This window comes from Ursus americanus, chromosome 12 (assembly GCF_024610735.1).
Source record: "Ursus americanus isolate L20-20 chromosome 12, mUrsAme1.1.p, whole genome shotgun sequence".
Lineage (NCBI taxonomy): Eukaryota > Metazoa > Chordata > Mammalia > Carnivora > Ursidae > Ursus > Ursus americanus.
This window is the reverse complement of record NC_142138.1, coordinates 4,356,991-4,382,752: the sequence shown is the minus strand read 5'-3', so window position 1 is coordinate 4,382,752 and position 25,762 is coordinate 4,356,991. Positions and strand designations below refer to the sequence as shown.

The 25,762-nt window shown below is 40.3% G+C and overlaps 1 protein-coding gene across 3 annotated transcripts in view; it reads left to right on the top strand.

Annotated features, from left to right (window-relative positions):
• The first annotated feature begins 16 nt into the window (after window positions 1–16).
• The window catches only part of GPBP1L1 (GC-rich promoter binding protein 1 like 1), a 61,492-nt gene continuing 35,746 nt past the window's right edge, over window positions 17–25,762 (top strand). The window contains exon 1 of one of the 3 annotated variants that reach the window (XM_087865851.1): window positions 17–156. The gene's annotated coding sequence lies outside the window, so the exon portion shown is untranslated. Of the gene's footprint in view, window positions 157–879; window positions 1,029–1,502; window positions 1,661–25,762 lie in introns of those variants that run through there. The other 2 variants (XM_045799672.2, XM_045799671.2) reach the window with 2 other exon arrangements.

Below are 25,762 nucleotides of genomic sequence, written 5' to 3'. Positions count from 1 at the left end.
CTTAATTCTGGAAGCCGGCTTTTGAAGTCTGTAGGGTCCCTGAATGGTCTGCCTCTCTCTTCCAGGTTTCTCAGCCAGCAGAATCTGGCCCTCAGAGTTCGGGAAGGTAGAGCACAACTACTGAAACAATCTCAAGAGTGTTGGTGTTGTAGGAAGGTAGGAGAGATTTGGAGTCTACCCCAAGTGTGACTTTGCCAAATTGCTTGCCATCTCTGGAACTCATAACAGGGTTTCCAGGATCGATGGGGGCACATCTTACTCTGTGTTAAGGTCCTGAACTACTAACACTAAGAAAAAACTGTTTTTACTTCTATTCTCTTTGCTTGGACCTGGAAACTCCATTAACAAATAAAGAGCACAAAGGGCAGGATTTTCGCTTCCGTTCTAAGTGTGGTAGTAAGAGCCTTGGGCTTAGGGTTGATCCGGTTAGATCATTCCTTCTGTCATCTTCTGCTTTGACTTTTATTTGTCGGCTCTGTGACCTTGGACAAGTCTCTTTTCTTCTTTGGGCCTCCATTTCATAGTCTTTCAAAGGACACACCACCAGGCAATTTGAGCGTCCTTCTGAAATCAGAGCTGCAAGGGCTCACGCTGGCCAGTTCCTCCATTCCTCCGGATTCTGGGTAATGTAGCTTCATGGTCGTCGGCCATTATATGGCTTAGCGTCCCCGTGCAGAATGGGCCCATTGCGAATTCTTCGTAATAGTAACCGCTTCTAATCGCGATAGGCTTTCACTTTTATTTCCTTCTCTGTCTGTCATGGCAGCGCCGCCCCTTCTAGTAGTGCGATACCCAATGAGACTTTGGGTCAGAGAAGCAGCTTCTCCGCCCCGGCATAGAAGCAGGCTCGGACTAAAATCCGCCTTGCGCTGGGCCAGGGGCGTGACGCCAGCCGTCGGGCGGAACTACCACTCCCAGTGGGTAGCGCGTCGGGCCCAGCCGCGCAGGCCTCCAGAGCACGGCGGTGTGGCCCGCTGGGGGCTGGAGTCTTAACGATGCGCGCACGTGAAGGAAGGAAGGAGCGGAAGGTGGGAAGGGTCGGAAAACACGATCCTACGAATCCGGTTTGCTAGTACTTGTACGGGTAGTTTGGGGACGCGAGCATGCCCAGAAGTGGGGTACGGGAGGGTGAAGGGGCGGGGAAAACGGTACACACATACACACCCACCCACTCATTCACACGCATCCAAACCCTGTGTTGGGCCGGGGAATAAGAAGGGGGTTTCCAAACTCGGCTGGTCGCCCCCTCTGAGGCGGCGCGAGGAAAGGAAGAGCACTCAAGCCTGCAGAGGGGTGGGGGCAATCACGCATTGCCTCGAGCCGCGGTGAGGGGGGTTGGGGACCGCGCAGGGAATAACTGCCATTCACGCGGCGGAACGTTGGCGGCGTCGGGCGCCAGCAGGGTCACCCGAACAGGGCTCCTGCGCTTGCGCTCCTGTGGGCGGTGCGAGTGGGTGGGCGTGTGTGAGGCGGGGTCGGGGGGGGCCGGGCTGGTCGTCGCTCCTCCCCCCCTGCCCCTCCAGGGCCGTGTGGGCCGGGCAGCCATTTTGGGAAGAGCTTTGTTATGGTTGTGGGCTCTCCACCTCTGCGGGATCAGGAAGCTGGGGACGCGCCCTCAGACGCTGCGTCTGGTCCCTAGCTGTGGCCCCACTGCTGCCGGGTAAGTGGGGGTTCCGGACAATGGAGCGGCAGGGGATCTTGAGTCGTTCCGGTGCGGGGCTCCGCCCGGTGCCCAACAAACCGGCTGTTGAAACTAGTTGAAGAAGGCTCTCACACAGGTGGTTGGTGTGGGTCGGCCCGGGGTTGGGGAGATAAGCCGAGGGGCCAGCGGTCCTGTGGTTCGGATAGGGCACCTCCCCCCGCACGAGGAGCTTGGCAGTCGAGTGTCGCCGCGGCTTTGCCCGAGCGCTCCTACTTCAACTTTGGTCTTCGGGTCGGAACGCTCACCTGCGGCTCTCTGGCTCCTCTCCAGGCGTTCCGGCTTGTTGGTGGTTGAGTGGCTTGGTTTACGGGTTTTTTTTTCTTTCCTTCCTAAATTAGAGCCAGGGGCTTTTGTTTCCCAACGAAGGAAAATCTAAGGAGGAAAAAATCTTGTAAGTCAACTGTGGGGCATCTTAGGGGAAAAGAAGAGCTTTAACCTTCAGCGTTTAGGTTCTTGGTATCGAGGTGTTTGTTTTCTTTGATTTAGATTTAGTCGGTATCCAGAACCTACGTATTGCCTCCCTCCTCCGAAAAAAGAGCTGGTCGATCTTGAAGAGTTTTAAGGAGGATTTTTTTGTGTTTTAAATCTACCTCTCTCCACCCCCGTGAAATTCAAAAGAAAGGCTGAATCTAAAATGGCTGTAGCTTGGGGAAGTGCCCCAAGCCTCGGTAACTTAAATACGTTACCATGTCTTAAATTTTTGGTTGTTTCTCCTACAAGGACAACAGCTGAATCTTTTGATATTTTGGTTTTCTTGCAATTGCTGTCTTGTCTTGAAGAGTTCTTTTAGGTGAAAACAAAGGTGAGGCTAAAAAAGTTTGCTTACTCCAAAAGTTTACGTAAGAGTGGGTGCGGTTTTTTCTTTCTTTCTTTCTTTCTTTTTTTTTTTTTTTTGGTGGTTGCTTATAGTTTTGAAACTGTGCTGTGATGGTAATTTTATCACCCGGCTTTGTACTCTGAGGTTGGTTTGTCATATTTGTCGAAATACTCTCTTAACGTTGATATTTATTGCTTTCCAAGGGAAAAAAGTTAATGGTGGTTCATGTTTTAGTTTAGTAACAGAAGTCACACATTTCTTTGTAAATCTCATCCAAAAGTAAAGTGATTGGTAGTCTTCAAAAGACTTAGATTCGTAATTTGGCGGACTTCTGGCCTTTTCTGTGTAATACTTGAAAGGGAATCAAAGTGCTCCTAAGTTTAGGACATTTTTTGGAATGGTGAGACAAGTGAAAACGAACTTTAGATGTGGAGCTCCTGGTTGTTGTGCCCTCTCAAACAAAAGGCTGTCTTTTTGTTTGACTCTTTCTTTTTTTTTTTTTTAACCATTAGATCCAGAAGTTTAACTGAAAACACAAAGGCATACAATGGAAACCAAGAACAGATAACTTCAGTATTTGAGAAGGTGCTTCAGTTTCAGGTTGCAATCTGTCTAAAAGATAAAAACAATAAAATGCTAGTTGTGAATGAGAATTTGGGAATTAATAGTATAATAAGCTGTCATCTTCCCTAGGGAGCCAGTTTCACTTTACCTTCCTACATTTTTCAACACAAAAGTTTATCTTTGTTCCCCTGGGATTTTTTTGTTCTTAAAGTATTTTGGTGATTTTATAAGAAACATTTTGATGTACTCTACAGAAATTACAAGTCCATTGCTTTATGATTTGCCATTTGCCTACTGAACCCATAAACTTGGGTATTCAAAATGGTTTGTACATGTTGATACAAATATTTTTCAACTGATTCTGGTTAGTATCTTATCAGAGTTCTTGAAATAGGGGGTTGATGTTAGGAAGCCTTTTTATTTTGAATAAATGCAACTCACTAGTTTTCTCATCAGTGGCTGCTTAAAAGCAGGCCCATGTAACCATTTTAATAAGTTCGGAATGATAAGGAATCTGGAACACATTTCTGCTTATAATTCATTTTTAAATTCTCAGAGATATAGTGCACAATTATGAATCATACTTTAGCAGATTGCATATCTTTGTTTTATGGTTAAATTGTATGTACTTAGTAACAGTGATAACTAATGTGCAAGGACCTAAGCAATCTGTTTCTAAGTCATTAACCATTATGGGTGCTGTCTTTAACTATGAAAATAAGACCATTGGAAAGGTGAGAGGCACAACAATTTTAAAGGATCCCTATTAAAAAAGTACTTCGTGGAGTAGGTAAATTTTGTTGTGCGTTGTTTATGGTTTTTCAAATGGATGGGAGGAGAAATCTAGGTGGCACATTGATGTCATGTTACCTCACATATGGCTATCGTTGCCATTGTCTGGAATTTAATATTTGGTATGCTGAGACCTAGTTGTCCAAGTCATTTCTAAATCATACTCTGATTTTTATTTCCCATTGAAGTCTGCCCAAAAACAAAACTGGCTACAATCAAACTTGAAAAGTAGTTCTGTAAGAATAGCTGAACTTTTTTGTCCATAGGTAATCCTAAGGAGGTAAAATATTGCTAATGTTGTGTAATATAAATTTTTATAGGTGATTTCAACTATCCTGGGAGAATATTTCAAGAAGTCAAATAGTTCTTTTCCTTTACGAAAGCAGTCAGCTTTTCTTTCTTTTTTTTTCTTTCATTTCAAGAAATGCTACGGGCTCTACTGTGGTGCCAGTTCTGGTGTAAGGGCTAGAAATACCTAAATGACCACAAAACGTTTTGTCAAAAAGAACTTAGTTTAACAGACAAGTGAAAAATATTACAGGATAACAACATAGAAAGCTGTCTTTCTTAAAGAAGTTGGCTTTTCACATACTCACTATGTTTACCTCCCTTTTCTATGATACACCTGCCTTGCCTTGTGTTAACCAGACGTCAGGCTAGAAAATCACCAGCAGGAACAAAGGTTGAGTACACTTTTCTGAGCAGTAGGTCTGTTTGTGTGGAATACATTTTGTTTTCAGAAAATTCAAATTCATTTAAGTTTAGCTATACTTCAGATTTCATACTCTTGTTTCTGCTGATTCTAAGTTTAAATTTCATTGTATAAAAAAACTCTCTTCTGAATTATTGCTACCTTTGAAGTATATTGAAAAATTGTTTGGGGGGCTCTTGGGCTAGTTAATTAAAAGGTAGAGCCATTCCAGTGTTCCTGCTATATGTTTATGAATTATTAGCTCTACTTTTTAATTAGTCTTATGAGGTCTTACGAGGTCCTTACGAGGAGGATAGTTTATTGTGGGCTTCATAAGCTAGAGGCTGTAATAGAGTCCAATATATATAATCTCATTCCTCAAAATACTTTTTATAAATAGATAATATTAACCCTTCTACAGTGAGTGTACCGAGGTTCCAAGAAGTTAAGTAATTTACATAACATGATGAGAGATCTGGATTCAGGCAGCTTTCCCTGATTCTAAAGCTCTGTTTTCTACCACACCATGTAGAGAGATGGTATGGTAATTAAGGGCCTCAACTATGCAGCCTGGATATGAATCTCCACATTGCCACTTAAGCTTGGTGACCTTGGGAGAATTTAAAGTGAAATTTCTTTTTTTTTTTTTTTTTTTTAAGATTTTATTTATTTATTTGACGGAGAGAGAGCGAGCGAAAGAGGAAACACAAGCAGGGGGAGTGGGAGAGGAAGAAGCAGGCTCCCAGTGGAGGAGCCTGATGTGGGGCTTGATCCCAGAACTCCAGGATCATGCCCTGAGCCGAAGGCAGACGCTTAACGACTGAGCCACCCAGGCGCCCCTAAAGTGAAATTTCTGTGCCTGTTTCTTCCTTTGTTAAATGGGGGATAATAGTAACTTCTCATAGGGTTATTGTGGCAAAAAAATAAAATACTATTTGTAGAGGTCTTAAAACAATGCAGTTGATAATTGTTAAATAAACTGTATAAAATTGTCTTTAATGAATGTCCTTTTACCAATCAAGTGAAATTCATTAAAATCTGAACAGACTGTTGCACATAGAGGTTCTTATTTTTCTTTCTTGGGTATTATTTTTCTGTTGATTTTTCTAGTTTATTTGAATCCAGTTCCCACATACTATAACTGGCAGTCTTTCAAACTTCTTAATTTGTATGTTTCTTCTGTGTTTTTTTTCCCCCTTGCACTTTGTTGAAGAAACCAGGTTATTTATCCTGCACAATTGCCACATTTGAGATTTTCCTGAATTCCTATAAATTGGAAGTTGGATATTGAAGTTTACATTGAGATTTGATGGGTGGGTGAGGAGAAGGCTGACTTCATAGGTGATTCTGTACGTTTGGTTTTTGTTTTTGTTTTTTTTTTTTTCCTGGTTAGTTCAGTAGTTCTCATGTGTATCATTTTCTTAAAATTTCTCTATTGAGCCCCATAGAGTAATTAGAAGAGTTATTTACCCTCCTTTGTTATGCATGTAAAATGAAGTGTTTGATTTGCCAACTCAGTGTTAACTTTCCCAGGCAGTGTTTTTCCTGTCCTTTTTTTCTTCATAGTATGTATTTTTGTATATAAAATTGAGCTGAGTATGTTGGGTTTGCAATGGTTTTGTTTTCTGGTTTTGGTTACTAGTGAGTAGTTTCCTTAGGCCTATTTGGTTTGAAAATTTTTCTTTCAAAACTGTTTTTTCCAGGTCACTGGGTGGAAGAGTTGGTTGAGCATCAGACTCTTGGTTTCAGCTCAGGTCGTGATCTCTGGGTCGTGAAATCAAACTTCACCTCCGGCTTTGCGCTCTGTGAGGAGTCTGCTTAAAACTCTTTCTCTCCCTCTGCCCCTCCCCTCTGCACTTCTCTCTCAAATAAATAAATAAATCTAAAAACAAAACACTTTTCCCTCTATTGCTTATGCCCCCCTCCCAACCCTCTTAAGCATTTTATTCTTAACACCTTTGAACTTTCGCTGTAGGGAAGGCACTTCTCCCCCCACACCCCAGGGGAAAACATCCAGGCATATTCTTAACACTACCTGTATTCGCCATTTAATCATCAACTTTCCAACAGTCTCCAAATTATGAAGATTTGAAGCAAAAAGAGGTGGAGTGACTTGCCCAGAGTTACGCCGCTGGTACATGGCAGAACTAGCTAGATCCAGTCTGCTCTTCTACCTTAAAAGTAATGTTTGGATTGAAAGCAAAAGTTTATTCTTGAGGAGAGATTTTTAGAAATGCTTGTAAGTAAGATGAACTTGAAGTAAAAATGTATGTCTTGTGATACAGTATTCACTACTTTTAACGCCTCTCAATTATAAAAATGATATATAGTTTTTTAGATGTGACAAATAGTCTGTTGCCTATTAGGGAACTGGAGCCTTTCAGGGTCAGTGTAGCTGCAAATTTTGATAAAAGTTATCACTACTGAATGGCTTGTTTGTTTGTAGTGTAGTTGATATAGTGACTTTTGGAGCAAATGCTATAAAAACATTTTTGCTGATTCTAAAACCATAAGAGTTTCAGGTACTTGCATAAATCTAATGCATTTAGTTACCTAAATCTTACAGCCAGAATTTAATGTGTCAGATTGCATTAGGTAAATTTCTGTAACTTACTATTCCTACTAGGAACTTTTGTGATTTAAGTAAATTCCATTTCTGTCAGCGGGGTAGTGAGTGTTTAGTTAATGGTTGTGGCAAGTGTTCGTGACTGTTGAATGACACAGTATTGGAGAGGAGATTACCTGAAAAAGGATAATAAATTTTACTCTTGAAAAATTTTGCGTTTTGTGAAATTACTTTCAGGAAATGTTTTTTGGAACAATGAAGCAGAAAGTTGCACAATGATTAAAGTTTATTACTGATGGGAAGACTGTTCAGATTCCTATGTTGGACATTCTAATTGGGTTTTAAAGTGACCTTTGTGGTTTCTTTTGACCGTTTACCATTTTAACCCCCTTCATATATTGCCTTTTTGTGAATCTTAGTGGGAGAAGAAGCTGGAAAGGCTGTGTATATGTAACTACACATATACATACCTTACACATAGACTTTCTGTCCTGAACACCGGGCAGTTGTGACCCAGGTTGTGCCAGTCACGGACACTTGACTGGGGACTTGGATCTGGAGTGAGAGATGCAGAGAAGCAAGGACAGTTTAGAATTCATTCCATTGGCTTGTGGCAGTAGCAGTGGCGGTGCTAGCAGGGCAGTTTTCTAAGCAGCTCTTCCTGTGATGTGACCTTGGTTGGTGATTTTTGACTGCTTAGCTTTACTTGGTTTCTACATGTTTGCAAAGTCAAGGGGGCTCTCAGTCATTCTCTGAACTCCCAATATATTTATGATAAATTCCTTTTCTGTTTAGTCTACCTAAGTATAGTTGTTTTTTTTTTTCCAACCAAACCCTGATTTATAAAATTGGCTAATATAATTTGCTCCTTCTAGAAGATTTTCTTTGTGACTGCCTCTATTTAGAGTAGTCTCCTAACTCAGGAAGTGAAAAATTTATATGAATGTCTTTTTTAAAGACAATAGTGGGGGGGGCGCCTGTATGGCGTAGGCGTTGGGCGTCTGCCTTCGGCTCAGGGCGTGATCCCCGTGCTCTGGGATCGGGTCCCACATCAGGCTCCTCCACTGGGAGCTTGCTTCTTCCTCTCCCACTCCCCCTGCTTGTGTTCCCGCTCTCGCTGGCTGTCTCTGTCAAATAAATAAATAAAATCTTAAAAAAAAAAAAAATCTTAAAAAAAAATAAAAATAAAGACAATAGTGGACAAGAATTTTCCTTTTTATCCACTCCCATTTATTTATTTATTTATTTTAAAGATTTTATTTATTCATTTGACAGAGATAGAAAACAGCCAGCGAGAGAGGGAACATAAGCAGGGGGAGTGGGAGAGGAAGAAGCAGGCTTCCAGTGGAGGAGCCTGATGTGGGGCTCGATCCCAGAACACCGGGATCACGCCCTGAGCCGAAGGCAGACGCTTAACGACTAAGCCACCCAGGTGCCCCCCACTCCCAATTTTTTAAAGCAGTAGTTCTCAACCTTTTAAAATTTGGCTGGAGTAAGGCCTGTGCACTGTTAATTTATTAAAGCTCCCCATGTGGTTTTCTGTCTTTTTTAAAGATTCTTTTATTATTACAAAAGCAGTATTATGCTGGATGGAATATTAGGAGATATATATATATATGCAAAAATAAAAACATTCTCCTCATCCAGAAATCACTACTGTAACTTCTGGTGCACTTTTTCCAGATCTTTCTCTAAGCACATATACGTAGGTTTTTTTTTTTTATTTTACTAAAATGAGATTACCTTGCAACTTGCTTTTTTATTTGGTGATACCCATTCTTCAGTGTGAATAAATGTTAATTTCTTCTAATATCCAGGTGCTGTTTAAGAATCCCCAGGGGCGCTTGGGTGGGTCAGTCAGTTAAGCATTTGATTCTTGGTTTCAGCTCAGGTCATCATCTCATGGGTCATGGAATCAGCTCCGTGCTCACCGGGGAGTCCACATGAACATTCTCTCCCTCTGCCCCCCCCCAAATAAATAATCTTTAAAAAAAAATAAGTGAATTCCCCCAGCTGATCTAAAATAGAATCATACAGCTAGGTATTCAATACTAGTATCTGATCCAATACCTTGTACATGTGACACTTTAATTTCCTTATGTCTCTTTAATCTAGCATAGTCCTTATTTTTCAGTGACACTGAGTTTGAGACTGCTCTGTTCTGAAAATGGTTTTGTACAGTTGCGTTCTATGTTGTCATTTAGTTTGTCCCTTTAATTCTTATACTTTTCTCTAAATTTTACATCTAAAAACTTGATAGATTCACATCAAAACATTTTTGGCCAGAATACATCTTGTAGGTATATCATTCTGCATTGTATTTATAAAGCACATAATACCTCATTGACCTACTTTCATAATGCTAAGATTGATCCTTAGATTAAGGTGATTGTAGTCTGATCCATATATTAAACAGTGAATCTTCTCTTCTTTCAACAAGAAAATAATTTGCATGGTGTTACTTTGCACTAAAAGTTCCCAGTCCCTTATCAATCATTGTCCTCATTTTTTAAAGACAGCTTTATTGAGATATAATTTACATAATCTAAAATTCACATTTTTAAAAAAGATTTTATTAATTTGAGAGAGGAAAAGAGAGCAAGCAGGGGGGAGAGGGAGAAGAAGACGCGGACTCCCCACTGAGCAGGGAGCCCGACGCGGGGCTTGATCCCAGGACCCTGAGATCATGAACTGAGCCAAAATCAGGCGGTTTACCGAATGAGCCACCCAGGCACCCCAAATTAACACATTTTAAATGTACAATTCATAGGTGCGTGGGTGGCTCAGTTGGTTAAGTGTCTGCCTTCGGCTTGGGTCATGATCCTAGGGTCCTGGTATTAAGCCCTGCATCATGTTCTCTGCTCAGCTGGAGCCTGCTTCTCCCTCTCCCTCTGCCTGCCGCCCTGCCTACTTGTGCTCGCTTGCTCTCTCTGTCAAATAAATAAAATCGTTAAAAAAAAAATAAATGTACAGGGGCACCTGGGTGACTCAGTCGTTGGGCGTCTGCCTTCGGCTCAGGGCGTGATCCAGGTGTTCTGGGATCGAGCCCCACATCAGGCTCCTCCACTGGAAGCCTGCTTCTTCCTCTCCCACTCCCCCTGCTTGTGTTCCCTCTCTCACTGGCTGTGTCTCTCTCTGTCAAATAAATAAATAAAATCTTCAAAAAAATAAAAAATAAAAAAAATAAATGTACAATTCAGTGATTTTTTTCATATGTTTACAGAATTGTACAGCCAATGCCACTGTCAAATTTTAGAACACTTTCATCAGCCCAGAAAGAAACCCCATAACCATTAGCAGTCACACACCCCACCCCACCCCCGGCCCTAAGGCAACCACTAATCTTTCTGTCTACGGATATGCCTATTCTGGACTTTTCATATAAATAGAATTATACAGTATGTGATCTCTTATGTCTGAGTTTCCTCACTTAGCATAATGTTTTTAAGGTTCATCCAGTTGTACTGTGTATCAGTATTTCGTTTGTTTTTATTGATGTATTCTATTCTGTTGTATGAATATACCACATTTTGTGTATCTAGTCATCAGTTGATGGTCATTTGAATTATTGCCTTTCTGTGGCTATTTATTATGAATAATGCTGCCATGAACATATGAGATACAAGCTTTTGTGTGAACATACCTTTACATCTCTCTTGGATCTTTTTGGGGTGCAATTGCTAGGTCATATGGTAACTCTGTTTAACTTTTTGAGAATCTGTGTTCAGGGAGCCTGTGCCATTATACATTCCCACGAGGAGTGTATAGTGGTTTCAGTTTCTCTGCATCCTCAGCAACACTTACTATTTTGTCTGTCTTTTATTATAACCACCTTAGTGGGTGTGAAATAGTATCTCATTGTGGTTTTGATGTGCTTTTCCCTCATAGCTAATGATGTTAAGCATCTTTTCCTATACTTAGTAGTTATTTGAATATCTTCTTTGGAGAAATGTTTATTCAAATCCTTTGTCTACTTTCTTAAATTTTTATTTTATTTTATTTTTTTTTTTTTATTTTTATTCTTTTTTTAAAGATTTTTTATTTATTCAATAGAGACAGAGGCAGCCAGCGAGAGAGGGAACACAAGCAGGGGGAGTGGGAGAGGAAGAAGCAGGCTCATAGTGGAGGAGCCTGATGTGGGGCTCGATCCCACAACGCCGGGATCACACCCTGAGCCGAAGGCAGATGCTTAACCACTGTGCCACCCAGGCGCCCCTATTTTATTTTTTTAAAGATTTTATTTATTTGAGAAAGAGTGCATGCTCACAAGTGAGGGGAGGGGCAGAGGGAGAGAGAATCTCAAACAGACTCACTGCAGAACATGGAACCCAATTCAGGGCTCAGTCTTACAACCCTGAGATCACGACCTGAGCCGAAATCAAGAGTTGGACACTTAACTAACTGAGCCACCCAGACGCCCCTGTCCACTTTTTAATTGGGTTATTTGTCTTCTCATTGTTGAGTTGTAAGAGTTCTTTGTTATATTGATACATATTGATACATAATTAACATGCAGCATTATAACATTGATCATTGCCTAACCTAAGATCACAAAGATTTACTCCTATGTTTCTTTTAGCTCTTATAACAGGCCTTTGATCCACTTAAATTTTTTTTTAAAGCTTTATTTATTTATTTTAGAGAGAAAGAGCACAAGTGAGCTGGGGGAGGGGCAGAGGGAGAGAGAATCCTGAAGCAGATTTTGAGCTGAATGTGAGCCCGATATGAAACTCGATCCCAGGACCCTGAGATCATGACCTAAGCTGGAACCCAGAGCCAGCTGCTTAACTGACTGCGCCACCAGGTGCCCCTAAAGTTAATTTTTATGTGTGGTTTAAGATGTGAGTCTACATTCCGGTTGGTTGGTTTTGGGTGTTTTTTTTTTGTTTTTTTTTACCGGTGGACATCTAGTTATCATAGCACTATTTTTTGAAAAGAAAGACCCCCCCCCCATTGATGTATCTTGGCCTCTATTGAAAATCAGTTGGCCATGGGGTGCCTGGCTGGTTCGGTTGGTTATGCGTCTGCCTTAGTTCAGGTCATGATTTTGGGGTCCTGGGATCGAACCCTGCATCAGGCTCCCTGCTCAGCTGGGAGTCTGCTTCTCCTTCTCCCTTTGCTCCCTCTCCCCGACTCATTCTCTCTCTCTCTCTCTCTCTCTCTCAAATAAATAAAATCTTTTAAAAAAAGGAAGAAAATCAGTTGGCCATAAGTAATTAGGTTTATTTCTGGACTCTTGGTTCTGCGCCGTTGATCTCTATGTCTGTCCTTATGCCTGTATGCAGAATTGAAGCCCTTTATATGTTCCTCTTTGATTGCATAGCCTTATCTTTCACCCTGATTCTGCTAATTCTCTTGTCTTGTAAAATAATTTTGTTTTGTATGAATATATCCCAAAGTAATATGTAATATTGTTAAAATTCTGTGTAGTAGCAGATAGTTTTTAATTTTTACAACTTTTTTTTTTGGAGCAAAAAGGTTTTTATTAAAGCACAAGAACAGAACCCATGGGCAGAAAGAAAGCTGCCAGTTTCTACAACTTTTTTAATTTTGTGAGATTCATCAATTTTGTTATGTGTATCTTATCGTTTCCTGCTATGCAGTATTGTACAATTTAATCATTATACCACAATTTAATCATTATCCTATTGGTGGACGTTTATGGTAATATAGTTTTTTGTCTACTGTATACAGTGCTGTAGTGAACATTTTTATATTTTTTGTGTTAACGTGATTAAAATTGGTGGGTTGGTGTGTGTGGGTGGCTCGGTTGGACATCCAACTCTTGATTTCGACTTGGGTCGTGATCTTGGGGTCTTGGGATCCAGCCATGCATCAGGCTCCACCCTTAGCAGGGAGTCTGCTTGAGATTCTCCCTCTCCTTCTGCCCCCCCAAAAATAATTTTTTTTTTAAATTGGTGGGTCGTAGAGGTTTCACAGCTTCAACGTTATATTTGCCAAACTGTTGTCCAAAGTGGTTGTATGAGTTTCCACACCCATCAGCAATATATAAGAGTTCCTTGTTCACTTTACATCTTTATCAACACTTGATAATTTCAGAATTTGTTTTTGCCAGTTCGGTAGGTATGAAATAATATGTCGTGATTTGACTCAGGTTTTAAAAGTATGAATTTATGATTAATTCAAGGTAATGTTTTATATCATGCTTCATGTTATTTCACAGAGCACTTGCAAATCACGTGCATATCTCTTATGGGCAGGATAATATTTTAAATGTCCAGTTATGGTTTTTAACAGAAATAACTTTGTTGTCATTAAGTTTATGCTAGAAATAGATTTTTTTGTTGTTGTTTTTTGGCTCCTAATCATACAATAGCAGACTTATCAGTATTAATAATTATGGAATTAAGTATCTTAACAGAAATGCTCTAGTGAAAAAATCTTTTTTTTTTATAAAAATGCATTTAATACAGCAAAGCAAAATACATGAAAAACAACTTTTAAAAATTAAGCAGAGAGAAAACAAGGTAAATGCTGGTGTTAGGTGAGCTTACATAAGGCATGCCTAAGTTCCATACAGAGATGTTCTAGAGACAACCACACATTTGTCTCAAAGCTTCCTAACCACAAATGCCTGGCTTTCTACTGGTCTGATTAGAACCAGAGAGGATTCTGCAAAGTCTGTGCTGCAGTGTACAATATAGTAGTCACTAGCCACATGCAGCTGTGACACGTGAAATGCAGTTAGTTAGCGGAAAAAATCTTAAAGGTGTCCTGTATCCCTTTTTCGTTCATTGAAAGACATGCTCAAGTTTCATGTCCTTTAGAAATTCTTAGGTAGGAATTTGTCTCCTCTAAAACTAAAATACATAAATACTAAGATAGAAAATGACTTTGAGCTCTTCCCTGTGCTATGAAGTATCAACATGAGGATGGATTAAAGATGAACTAAGCAATGCATCAGTAACCCTGCTATTCTCCTTACTGAGGACTTGAGGAGGAAAAATTGATGGGCAGACCGTTAGGAAGCGAGTATAGACTACTGTTACTCAGTTCTTAAAAGGAAGGGAACGTGGTAGACATTTAGACCTAAGTTTTCTTCTCAAATCCTGGGATTTGTTTGTTCCTTTGTTTAAGCAATCTCTGTACCCAGCATGGAGCTCAGACTCATGACCGAGATCAAGAGCCGCATGCTTCACTGACTAAGCCAGCCTGGTGCCCCTCAAATCCTGAGATTTAGAAAGGACTTACTAAAGCCAGTGAATATTTGAAGATATACAGAGGTATAGGCTTGGGCTTTGCAGTTTAACGAATGTTCAAGGAGAGGTCTTAACAGTAAGATAAAGAATACTAATTGATGAAATTGTCAACATCTCTTTTAAAAAGTTATTTAATGGGCACACTGTCTGTACTAAGAAATTATCCCATTAGCTGTTAATCCCTACTCAAGTGTGCCCTGTTGTTTGTAGGGGAGATAAATACGTAAACAGGTAAATGTAATGCACTGTGATGGATGCTTGAGTATAGGTATATGTGTGATAAAATGCTTCGTGAAGTGGGACTTTAAGTCACCCACTTAGAGATGAGAACTGAAGACTTAAAAATGAGTGAGACGGTGAAGAAATTACAGAGAAACAAAAGAAAAGTGCTGCATCAAGGCTTTTAAGTAGCCATTATATATACAGGGCAAAAGAAAAAAGTTAGGAGTAATCACAGGGATCATAGGGAGAAGACCAGGATATCTTAATGTAGTGGCTGCCACTCATGCTGCTCTCTGAGAAAGATTTCACCAGCTCTTTGTGAATAGTATACGTGTAAGGATGCCAACTTATTTTTTAAGATGAGCTGCCCTTTATTTTCTCTGGTTTATCTCTTATTGCCTTTTTTTCTTAGGAAATAGTAGTATTAGTATTTTTTTTTATTAATGTTTTGCTTATCCAAATAAAATTGGCAACCAGTATCAGTCCTTGAAACATACTTTGAAAATTTATAGCTTGCTGCAGTCTGGCACTCAAAACTGCTAGTCTAATGATGTAATGTGATGGAAACCACGAGAAGGCATTTTAAGATGGGACTGGCAGGGCACCTGGGTGGCTCATTCCGTTAAGCACCTGACTCTTGGTTTCAGCTCAGGTCACGATCTCAGGGTTGTGAAATTGAGCCACACATCAGGCTCCATGCTGGGTGTGGAGCCTGCTTAAGATTCTATATCTACCCCTCCCCTCTCCCCCACTCGTGGGTGGTCTCTCAGCAGGGGGGCGGGGAATTTCCTTTTTTTTTTTTTCATTTTGAAGATTTTGTTCATTTATTTGAGAGAGCGCATGAGCAGAGGGAGAGGCAGAAGGAGAGGGAATCTCTTATTTTGAGAGAGTGAGAGAGGGAGGGGGCAGGCATGCACAGTGCAGAGGGAAGAGGCAGAGGAAGAGGGAGAGAGAGAATCCCAAGCAGGCTCCAACTCAACGTGAGCCCAACATAGGACTCATTCCCGTGACCCTGAGATCACCACCCAAGCTGAAACCAAGAATCAGTCACTCAACTTTCTGAGCCACCCAGGCACCCCAAGCCAAAATCAAGAGTAGGCAGCTTGGCCACTTAACCTGAGCCACCTAGATGCCCCTGAATGTGATTTCTAAGAATGCTGTATATGGTTTGTTATATCAGTGCCACTCACTTCTTTGAATTTTTTCAGTTACTTACCAAGAATCATTTCACAGTCTGTCATCAAAAGTTATTTTTAGTGATCTCTTAGCTGAAAACTAGGTTACATCCTTTTTCAGTTCTGTGGAATACAGGCATACCTTGTTTTATTGCGCTTAGCAGATACTGTGGTGGTGTTTTTTTTCCACATTGAAGATTTGTGGCAACCTTGTGTTGAGCAAGTCTTTTGGTGCCATTTTTCCAGCAGCATTTTCTTACTTCATGTCTCTCTCTCACATTTTGGTAATTCTCACAATATTTCAAACTTTTTCTTTTCATTTTTTTTTTAAGATTTTATTTATTTGAGAGCACGTGCATGAGAGAAAGCACACACATGCTCGCATGTGCATTCGAATGGTACAGCGGGAGAAGGAGAAGCAGGGTCCCCACTGAGTAGGGAACCTGATGTGGGGCCCAATCCCAGGACTCTGGGGTCATGACTTGAGGCCAAGGCAGATGTTTAACCAACTGAGCCACCCAAGCACCCCTGTTTCTAACTTTTTCGTTATTACTATGTTTTTTATGGTGGTCTGTGATCAATGATCTTTGATGTTACTATTGTAATTGTTTTGGAACACCACTAAGATGGCAAACCTAGTAAGTGTTTGTTCTGACTGCTCCCCTGTTTGTTTCTCTCCCTCTCCTCAGGCCTCCCTATTCCCTGAGACACAACAATGTTGAAATTAGGCCAGTTAATAACCCCACAATGGCCTCTGAGTTTTCAGCGAAAGGAAGGGTCACAGGTGTCTCACATTAAATCAAAAGCTCGAAATGATTAAGCATAGTGAGGAAGGCATGTTGAAAGCTGAGATAGGCCAAAAGCTAGGCCCCTTGAGCCAAACAGTTAGCCAAGTTGTGACTGTAAAGGAAAAGTTCTTGAAGGAAATTCAAAGTGTTACTCCAGTGAACACATGAATGTCAAGAAAGCGGAATGGCGTTGTTGCTAACATGAAGAAAGTTTGGTTGGCCTGAATAGAAGATCAAACCAGCCATAATCCCTTGTGCCAAAACTTAATCCAGAGCAAGACCCTCAATTCTGTGAAAGCCGAAAGAGGGGAGGAAGCTGCAGAAGAAAAGTTCAAAGCTGGCAGAGGTGGGTTCATGAGGTTTGAGGAAAGAAGCCATCTCTGTAATAGAAAAGTGCAAGGGGAAGCAGTAAGTGCTGATGTGGAAGCTGCAGCAACATCCAATCAGGACCCTCCACCACCAAAAAGATTATGACTTGTTGGAAAATCAGATGATGGTTAGCATTTTTTAGCAAAGTATTTTTAATTAAGCTATATGTACATTATTCTTTTAGGCATAATGCTACTGCACACTTTATAATACAGTATAGTGTAAACAACTTATGTGCACTATGAAACAAAAAAATTCATTTAACTAGCTCTGTGGCGATATTTTCTTTATTGTGGTGGTCTGAAACTGAATCTATAATATCTCCAAAGTATGCCTGTACACAGATTGTAAACTACGTAATCTGTTTAATGATTTGTTACTCAGTCATTAAATTTGTCAGTTTCTAAGAGATAGACCAAAAGCCTTTTTTAAACAACACTTAGCAAACTATGTATTATTCTTGTATGTACAAGAACTTTATAAAGCTAAAATTAAACAAAAGATTGGTTAAAAATTAGACACTGTATATTTTTGGATTTTCCCATAGGTTATTAAAAAATTTGTATTAGAGGAACACCTTGGTGCCTCAGTCAGTTGAGCATCTGACTGTTGAGTTCCACTCAGGTTGTAATCTCAGGGTGGTGAGATCAAGCGCTGCATCGGGTTCCCCGCTCAGTGTGGAGTCTGCTTGGGATTCTCCCTCTCCCTCTGCACCCTGCCCTCACCCCATGCATGTTCTCTCTCTCTAAAATAAATAAATAAAACTTAAAAAATTGTATTAGAGACAAACCTCAGTGGTGTAATAGAGGTAACTTTTGAATTATTGCATCTAGTGCAGATAGAAATAGAAATTTCATTTTGTGGTTGAATACGTGCTTATAATTACGCTTTAGAATTAAAATGGGATGTCCAGCATCTGAGGGGGAGAAATTACTGGAATTAAATGAAGTGGGTTTTGTTGTTTATAAGTTTAAGGCATTATATCCTAGATTGCATTTTCCTACCTAATATATAGATGTAGGTGTTCTAAGAGTGCGATTTGTTTTGCTAGGAACTTTTTGAAACAGAATTCATGATGTCACTTTATATTAAGCAAAGAAGTATATGGTGGGAATGAGTAAATGTGCACTGAAATGCTTGATGTATGACAGTGAACAAAAGATTTGCACTTAAACATGAATATAGATTTATAGTATTTGAAATCTTTCAGCAAAAGTTAATTGAAATGTTTTTTCATGTCCTGAATACCTGGTCAAGAAAATGTATTCTAGGGAGGCCTGGGTGGCTTAGTCAGTTGGGCGTCTGCCTTCAGCTCAGGTCATGATCTCAGGGTCCTGGGATCGAGCTCCGCATCAGGCTCCCTGCTCAGCAGGGAGTCTGCTTCTCCCTCTGCCTGCTGCTCCCCTGCTTGTTCTTTCTCTCTCTCTGTCTCTCTGACAAATAAATAAAATCTTTAAAAAAAAAAAAAAAAGATACTGTAATATAAACCTCCAACATATGTTTAATATATTTCTTTTTCAAAAAACACGTTTTCAAACTTTATGATATGTTCCTTTTATTCAGATATGTAACATTTATTTCCTCCTGGAAATAAATTTGGACCTTTTCACCCTCAGTAACTTGGAACCATGTGAAACGTGAAACTGGGACATGTTCTTGGTGTAGCTTGGAGTCAGGTGTTTTTTTTGTTTTTGTTTTTTTTAAGATTTTATTTATTTATTTGGCAGAGAGACAGCCAGCGAGAGAGGGAACACAGGCAGGGGGAGTGGGAGAGGAAGAAGCAGGCTCCCAGCAGAGGAACCCGATGTGGGGCTTGATCCCAGAACTCTGGGATCATGCCCTGAGCCAAAGGCAGATGCCTAACAACCGCGCCACCCAGGTGCCCCAGCTTGGACCCAGTTTTAAACACAAGTCCTTGCTGGGCTTCACAGTAGATTGGTTTTCCCAGCATGCTTTACCAGGAGCATCACTGAGTCTGTTAACTACATGAACTAATGCTCTAAACCTTATCCACATTCTCTGTGCTTGTCATATTTGCTCTCAGAAGCAAGGTGTTCTTTGATATTAGTAAGGGGCCCAAGAGATGAGATCATTAAACAGAAATTCTTGTCATAACACTTGACAGTTAAAATACTCCAACATGAATCAAAAGACTTTTTATTTTTCTTTTTAATACACTTAAGGTAGTACATCACAGTAAGGTGGGTAAGAAGGGGAAGGACACTTTTGAAACAGGAAGATAGGAAAAAAGAACCAACATGGTGCCTTGACTAGATGTGCCTTCTCAGATCAGTTTTATTTTTTTAAAGATTTATTTATTTATTTTTAAAGAGAGTGAACTTGCATGCTAATGGTGGTGGGGGATGGGGGTGTTCTCCAGCAGACTCCCTGCCAAGTACGGAGCCAGATGTGGGGCCCCATCCCATGACCCTGAGACCATGACCCGAGCTGAAACCAAGAGTCGGACACTCAACCAACAACTACCTAGGCTCAGATCAGTTTTAAAGAAGTGAGCATGGAAGTGGGAGGTAGGGAAGTTCCTTTCAAACTCTTCAGGTCCACTTACCCCTTTTAGCTGGTCATTTGGCATGCGCTTAATCTTTTGCAGAAAGAACCTCTTGCAGCTTCTTTGCTTTCTTTTTCTCAGCTAGGTGTTGATATGGCAGGTCCTTGGAGCTTCATGGCTCAGTAGTACATATTTTGAATTATTTTCCCTATAATGGAGTTGGATTTACGGGTCCTGTTCTTTTAGGTATTCTCATGGCTAAGGATGTGAGAATGAAGTTTTATTAAGATGAGGAGCCATGTGCTTACCAGCCACATCTCAGTATGTGTTTTTTTCTTATCACAAAAGGTATTATTTTTCAAGTCTTTGAGTTTTGCCTGGAAGCCAGATTTGGCTAACAGAAATAATGAGAGGGGTACAAAAAGAAAGACCAAAAAAAAAAAAAAAAAAAACCCTATTTAAATTAATTAACATCCCTATTTAGTACACTTGTTCCATAAGACTTTAAGGAGTTTGTTCTATTTTTCTAATTTTAGGAATCATTATTTATGACTGGGTAATAAGAACCACAGTGTAATTCAGAAGGCAGTGAAGTTAGAAGACTTGGTTCTAGGCCTGACCTAACTGATTATTAGATGTGTTACCTCGGATAGGTCCCTTAACATTTGAGAGCCTGCCTCAGTTGTTTGTTTGTTTGTCTGTTTGTTTGTTGAGCTCTTCACCCAATGTGGGGCTTGAACTCAAAACCCCAAGATCAAGAGTCGCATGCCCTACTAATTGACCCGGCCAGGAGCCCCTGTCTCATTTTTTCCTTGTTGTTAACCTCTGGAATGGGTGGCTAACCTGGTGTCAGTGGGAGGAAGGAGGAAAGGATAAAGTGTGTTTAGGAGTTCTATAGATCAGTGTTTTAAGAATTCTCCCAGAATAGTACTAAATGATTCATGTGGCTTTGTATTTAGTTTCATCCATCCTTTGATTAAGAATCAATTAAAATGTGGTGTGTTTCTATTTTTTTTTTTTGTATTTGGTTTATTTTCAAAGCAACATGTGAAATAGCACAACTTTCATTTTAGAGGTAAACTGGGAGCTACCCATCAAATTTTGGAATTAGGATATATCTGTGTTCCTTGGAGTTGTGAGAGGAAAGTAATTTGCTATGGACTGAGGAATAAATGGGGGAGTGAGAAAATGAAGATGCTAAGGATATGCTGCTCTTTATAGAGTTTATTAAGACTGAAGGGAAGTGAACAGAAATACCTAGAGGGAAATAAAGACTCTAGGAAGGGGTTTTGTTGAAATTTGAGGGAGAAATGGGTGTGGCTTTTTTGTTAATTCTAGTGAAACCAGTGTAGATAGAAGAAGTTACCAGGAGTAGTAGATGGTGACTCTGAAGAAAATGATGGATTGAAATCAAGAATGCAGAGTGGTAAAGGGAGCCTAAGGTAGAAGAGATTAAGGGAAGGTCCTTGGCAGGGACATTCTCTCCTTGCATTACAAGCTTAATTATAAAGGATAAAATTAGATCATGTTGTGAAGTACTTTGTAGATTGCCAGGCATGTACGAAGTGCCTAATAAGTCATAGGTTTGGAAAAGGTAAAATATTAAACAAATGTTAATGAATGAGCGCTTGGATCAAGTATTCAGATAAGATAATTCTGGTGTACAGGTGCAGGGAGAGAGCAAAAGCACTTACTAAAACCTAAATAAAAATGGATGAGGTGGAGCATTGTTTATATTTAATATTGACTATTTCTGGGGCGCCTGGGTGGCACAGCGGTTAAGCGTCTGCCTTCGGCTCAGGGCGTGATCCCGGCGTTCTGGGATCGAGCCCCACATCAGGCTCCTCCGCTATGAGCCTGCTTCTTCCTCTCCCACTCCCCCTGTTTGTGTTCCCTCTCTCGCTGGCTGTCTCTATCTCTGTCGAATAAATAAATAAAATCTTTTAAAAAAAATATTGACTGTTTCTGTTGACTTAAACTGCTTTATTATACTTTTTAAATTGTGGCAAAATATACTTAAGATTTACTACTTTAACCATTTTAAAGTATACAGTTTGGTGGCATTAAATACATTCACAATGTTTTGCAGCCATCACTACTGTCCAGTTGCAGAACTTTTTCATAATCCCAAACATAAACCTCATATGCATTAAGCAGTCACACTTTCTCTCCCCAGCCCCTGGTAACCACTGATCTGTTTTCTGTCTCTGTGAATTGTGTATTTCATACAAATGGAATCCTATAATATGTGTCATTTTGTGTATTTGCTTTCTTTCACTTAGCATAATGTTTTCAAGGTTCATCCCTGTGGTAACATGTATCAGTACTTCATTTCTTTTTATAGCTGGATAATATCCTATTATATGGATATACTACTTTTTTTCCCCTCTATTCATCATCTGTTTGGATATTTGGGTTGTTTCTGCTTTGTGGCTATTATGAATAATGCTGCTGTGAACATTCACTTGTAAGTTGTTGTGTAGAACGTATGTTTTCATTTCTCTTGGATATATAGTGAGGAGTGGAAATGTTAGGTCATATGGTAACTCCCATGTTTAACTTTTGAAGAACTGCCAATTGTTTTAAACAGTTACACCATTTTATATTTCTACCAGTAGCGATGAGTATCCCGATTTTCTGCATCCTTGCTTTATTGTGATTTGTAAAAATTAATTCATTAAACCTTTGAATCCTTACCACTTGCTGGGTACCATAGTAGATGAGTTTCAAAGAAGGGCAAGGCAGGATTCTAGTAGCCAATAGGTTTTTGGCCTGCTTGGGAGTTAAGATCAATATTTATAACTATTCTGGAAGGAACAAACGTTAAGTGCACTAGAAGGCATAAAGTGCTTTAGAGATTTCAGAAGAGCAATTACTCCTTGGGAAACCTTTATTTATTTATTTTTTTAAAGATTTCATTTATTTATTTGGCAGAGATAGAGACAGCCAGCGAGAGAGGGGAACACAAGCAGGGGGAGTGGGAGAGGAAGAAGCAGGCTCATAGCGGAGGAGCCTGATGTGGGGCTTGATCCCATAACGCTGGGACCACGCCCTGAGCCGAAGGCAGACGCTTAACTGCTGTGCCACCCAGGCGCCCCAAGGGAAACCTTTATTTCTTGACTCTCAGACTGAGGACCTTAAATCCTTTTCTGTAGTTGGTAGGAAGACAAAATTTCTGAGCCAGGGCTGTGATATAATTTGAACCTGGATTTAGGAAGAGAGATCTAGCAGCCAAGAGTAGAGGCTGAGGCAGAGGGTGGAAGAGACTAGTAGTGCCTATGAAACCAATTTTCTTATTGGTAATTGGAACTTGGAGTGCCAAATAGAAAGGAAACTAAGGGATGGAATAGACAGGACTTGGAAACTCATGTGTTTGTAGCCTCCCTGGATCTCATCTCTTCTGACATTAAACATCGTCTACCAGATACTGACAGTTCTCAAAATTCTGTCTCCAGAACAGACCTTTCTGAGTTTCAGAACACATACTTGGTACATCATATTAAAATCACATATTTTAGGGGTGCCTGGGTGGCTCGGTCAGTTAAGCATCTGCCTTCAGCTCAGGTCATGATCTCAGGGTCCTGGGATTGAGCCCCACATGGGGCTCCCTGCTTGGTGGGGAGTCTGTTTCTCCCTCTGCTCCTCCCCCCCACTCCTGGGCGCGTGTGCACATGCATGTGCGCTCTCTCTCTCTCAAATGAAATCTTTAAAATATATTTTAGGGGCGCCTAGGTGGCTTAGTTGGTTAAGCATCTGACTCCGTCTCAGCTCAGGTCTCTTTTTCTCTCTTTTTTTTTTTTTTTTAACTTTTAAAAAATTTTATTTACTTTCGAGTGAGAGAGCAAGCAGGGAGCTTGACGTGGGACTGGATCCGAGGACCCTGGGATCACTACCTGAGCCGAAGGTAGACGCTTAACCAACTGAGCCACCCAGGCGCCGTCAGCTCAGGTCTTGATCTCAGGATTGTGAGTTCAAGCCCTGTGTTGGGCTCCATGCTGGGTGTGGAGCCTACTTTAAAATATATTTTTATTTTTAAATAAAATGTTAATATATAAATGTATATTTTATATATAATATATGTTTTAAAAATCTTGATCTCCCCTCCAGTTTAGTCTTGTGCAATGTTTTTTAAAGTTCTAAGGAATTTTTAAGTGATGCATTTTTCCTTTCCATATTTCTCAGTAGTTTATCAGAAGCCCCTTCAATTAGTCACTCTAGAAAGATAGCCACAGCTCCAAAAGGCCTCACCAAAGAATAAAATTTTCCAAAAAGTTGAAGAGCAAAGTAATTTCATTACAGAAACATTGACTAATAGAAGATAAAATGCCCATAGTTCCACCATCCTAATAAAACCATTATTGGCATTTTGTAATGTTTTTCTTTAGTCTTTTGCTTCCAGAACAGGAATTTCTTTTTTGTCCTCTTCCATCTTCTTTAATTGTTCCCTTTTACTAAACATTCCCATTTGTCATCTGTCTCCTCCCCACCACATATTCTGCACACGCATAGACCACACTTACATAACTTTACATCCTACGTGTCAGTGTATATTCAGGATAGCGGATATGTAGTTATAGGATATACTGCAGCTTTAGAACTTTCACACCAGTATCAAAGCATTGCCAATTAATATTTCCTCTGCAATGATTGCCTCAACTGGGACTGCTAGAGATATTTGGAATTGAGAATTGACTGAAAAGATGGTATATAAGTGTCATTTGGGAGACTGAAATGTGCCTAGTGGGGTTGAAAAGGACCTGTTCATGTTTAAAATTGAGGTATTTTCCTTTGTGTCTAACAGCTTAATAACCTGATGGGTAATTCACCTCCTTGCCTTGAATTTCATGTTCTCTGTGATTTAAACCAAAATTCTTTTTTTTTTTTTTTTTAAGATTTTATTTACTTAGAGAAGCAAGCACATTGGCAGGGGGGTGAGGGGGCAGAGGGAGAGGAACAAGCAGACTCTGTGCTGAGCATGGAGCCTGACACAGGGCTTGATTCCAGGACCTGGAGATCATGACCTGAACCAGAATCAAGAGTCTGATGCTCAACTGACTGAGCCACCCAGGTGCCCCTAAACCAAGATTCTTAAGACAAAAACCATGCAGCAGTTATGTCTTGTTCATAAAAACCTATTACATGGACATGGTTATCATACATTTATTACTGGGAGTTATAGGTATAGGCATACATTAAAAAAAAAAAAAAAAACACCAATTCTGGGGGTTCCTGGCTGGAACTTTTACTCCCTGTGTTAGTGAATTATGATATGATGGTCATCTGCGTAGTTGCACAAGCTGGAAATGAGCCTATATTTCTCCTTTACACCCACCCCCATATCCCATCAGTTATGAAGTTCTGTTTATTTTTCTTCTTCCTAAATATTTCATGAATTGACTTCTTTTAATTTGTTTATAATAAAAGCTGGTCTTTCCTAGAGTGTGTCTTGAAATCAGTCCTGATTTTAAAAGTCTCTAGACTGGGCCGCTGAGCCAGTATCAAGGGGGATCGTACTTGAATTAGCTGTTCCTCTTGTGCAGGCTGGTCCAAACTTTAAGTCTGGGCCAGAGTGCTAACCGCCCCATCCCAGGTCACTAAGGAGGTACCTCTTTGCTAACCAACAGCAAATTACAGGCGGAGATTCAGCTTCTCTTCTTCACCTGGGACCCTTTTGAAAAGGGGAGTTTTCTGATTCACATTTAGGTGTCTTTGCTGTATAATAACACATTCAGGTTTATTCAAGTTTTCTACAGTGCCAGATTTGCCAAGTAATAGAAATTATCTAGTTTAAGATTTTCAATTTTTTTTTAAGATTTTTATTTATTTATTTGACAGAGAGACAGCCAGCGAGAGAGGGAACACAAGCAGGGGGAGTGGAAGAGGAAGAAGCAGGCTCCCAGCAGAGGAGCCTGATGTGGGGCTCGATCCCAGGACTCTGGGATCACGCCCTGAGCCGAAGGCAGATGCTTTAACGACTGCGCTACCCAGGAGCTCCGCTCATAATATTTCTTAATCTGTTGTGTTTATGTCCCCTTTTTCATGGTGTCTTTTTTATTTGTATCTTTTTCCCCCAAGCAGTTTTACCAGTTTGTTATTAATCTTTTAATTAATTATAAATTTTTAAAATTATCTCCGTTTTTTTCTGACTTTTTTTTGCTTCTCTCCTTTCTGGCTTTTTGGGGTTTGTTTTTTTGGGGGGGGTTGTTTTTTGTTTTTTTAGAGAGGGAGAAAGAGCCTGAGCCAAAATCAGTTGAAAGCTTAACCTACTGGGGCGCCTGGATGGCACAGCCGTTGGGCGTCTGCCTTCGGCTCGGGGCGTGATCCCGGCGTTCTGGGATCAAGTCCCACAT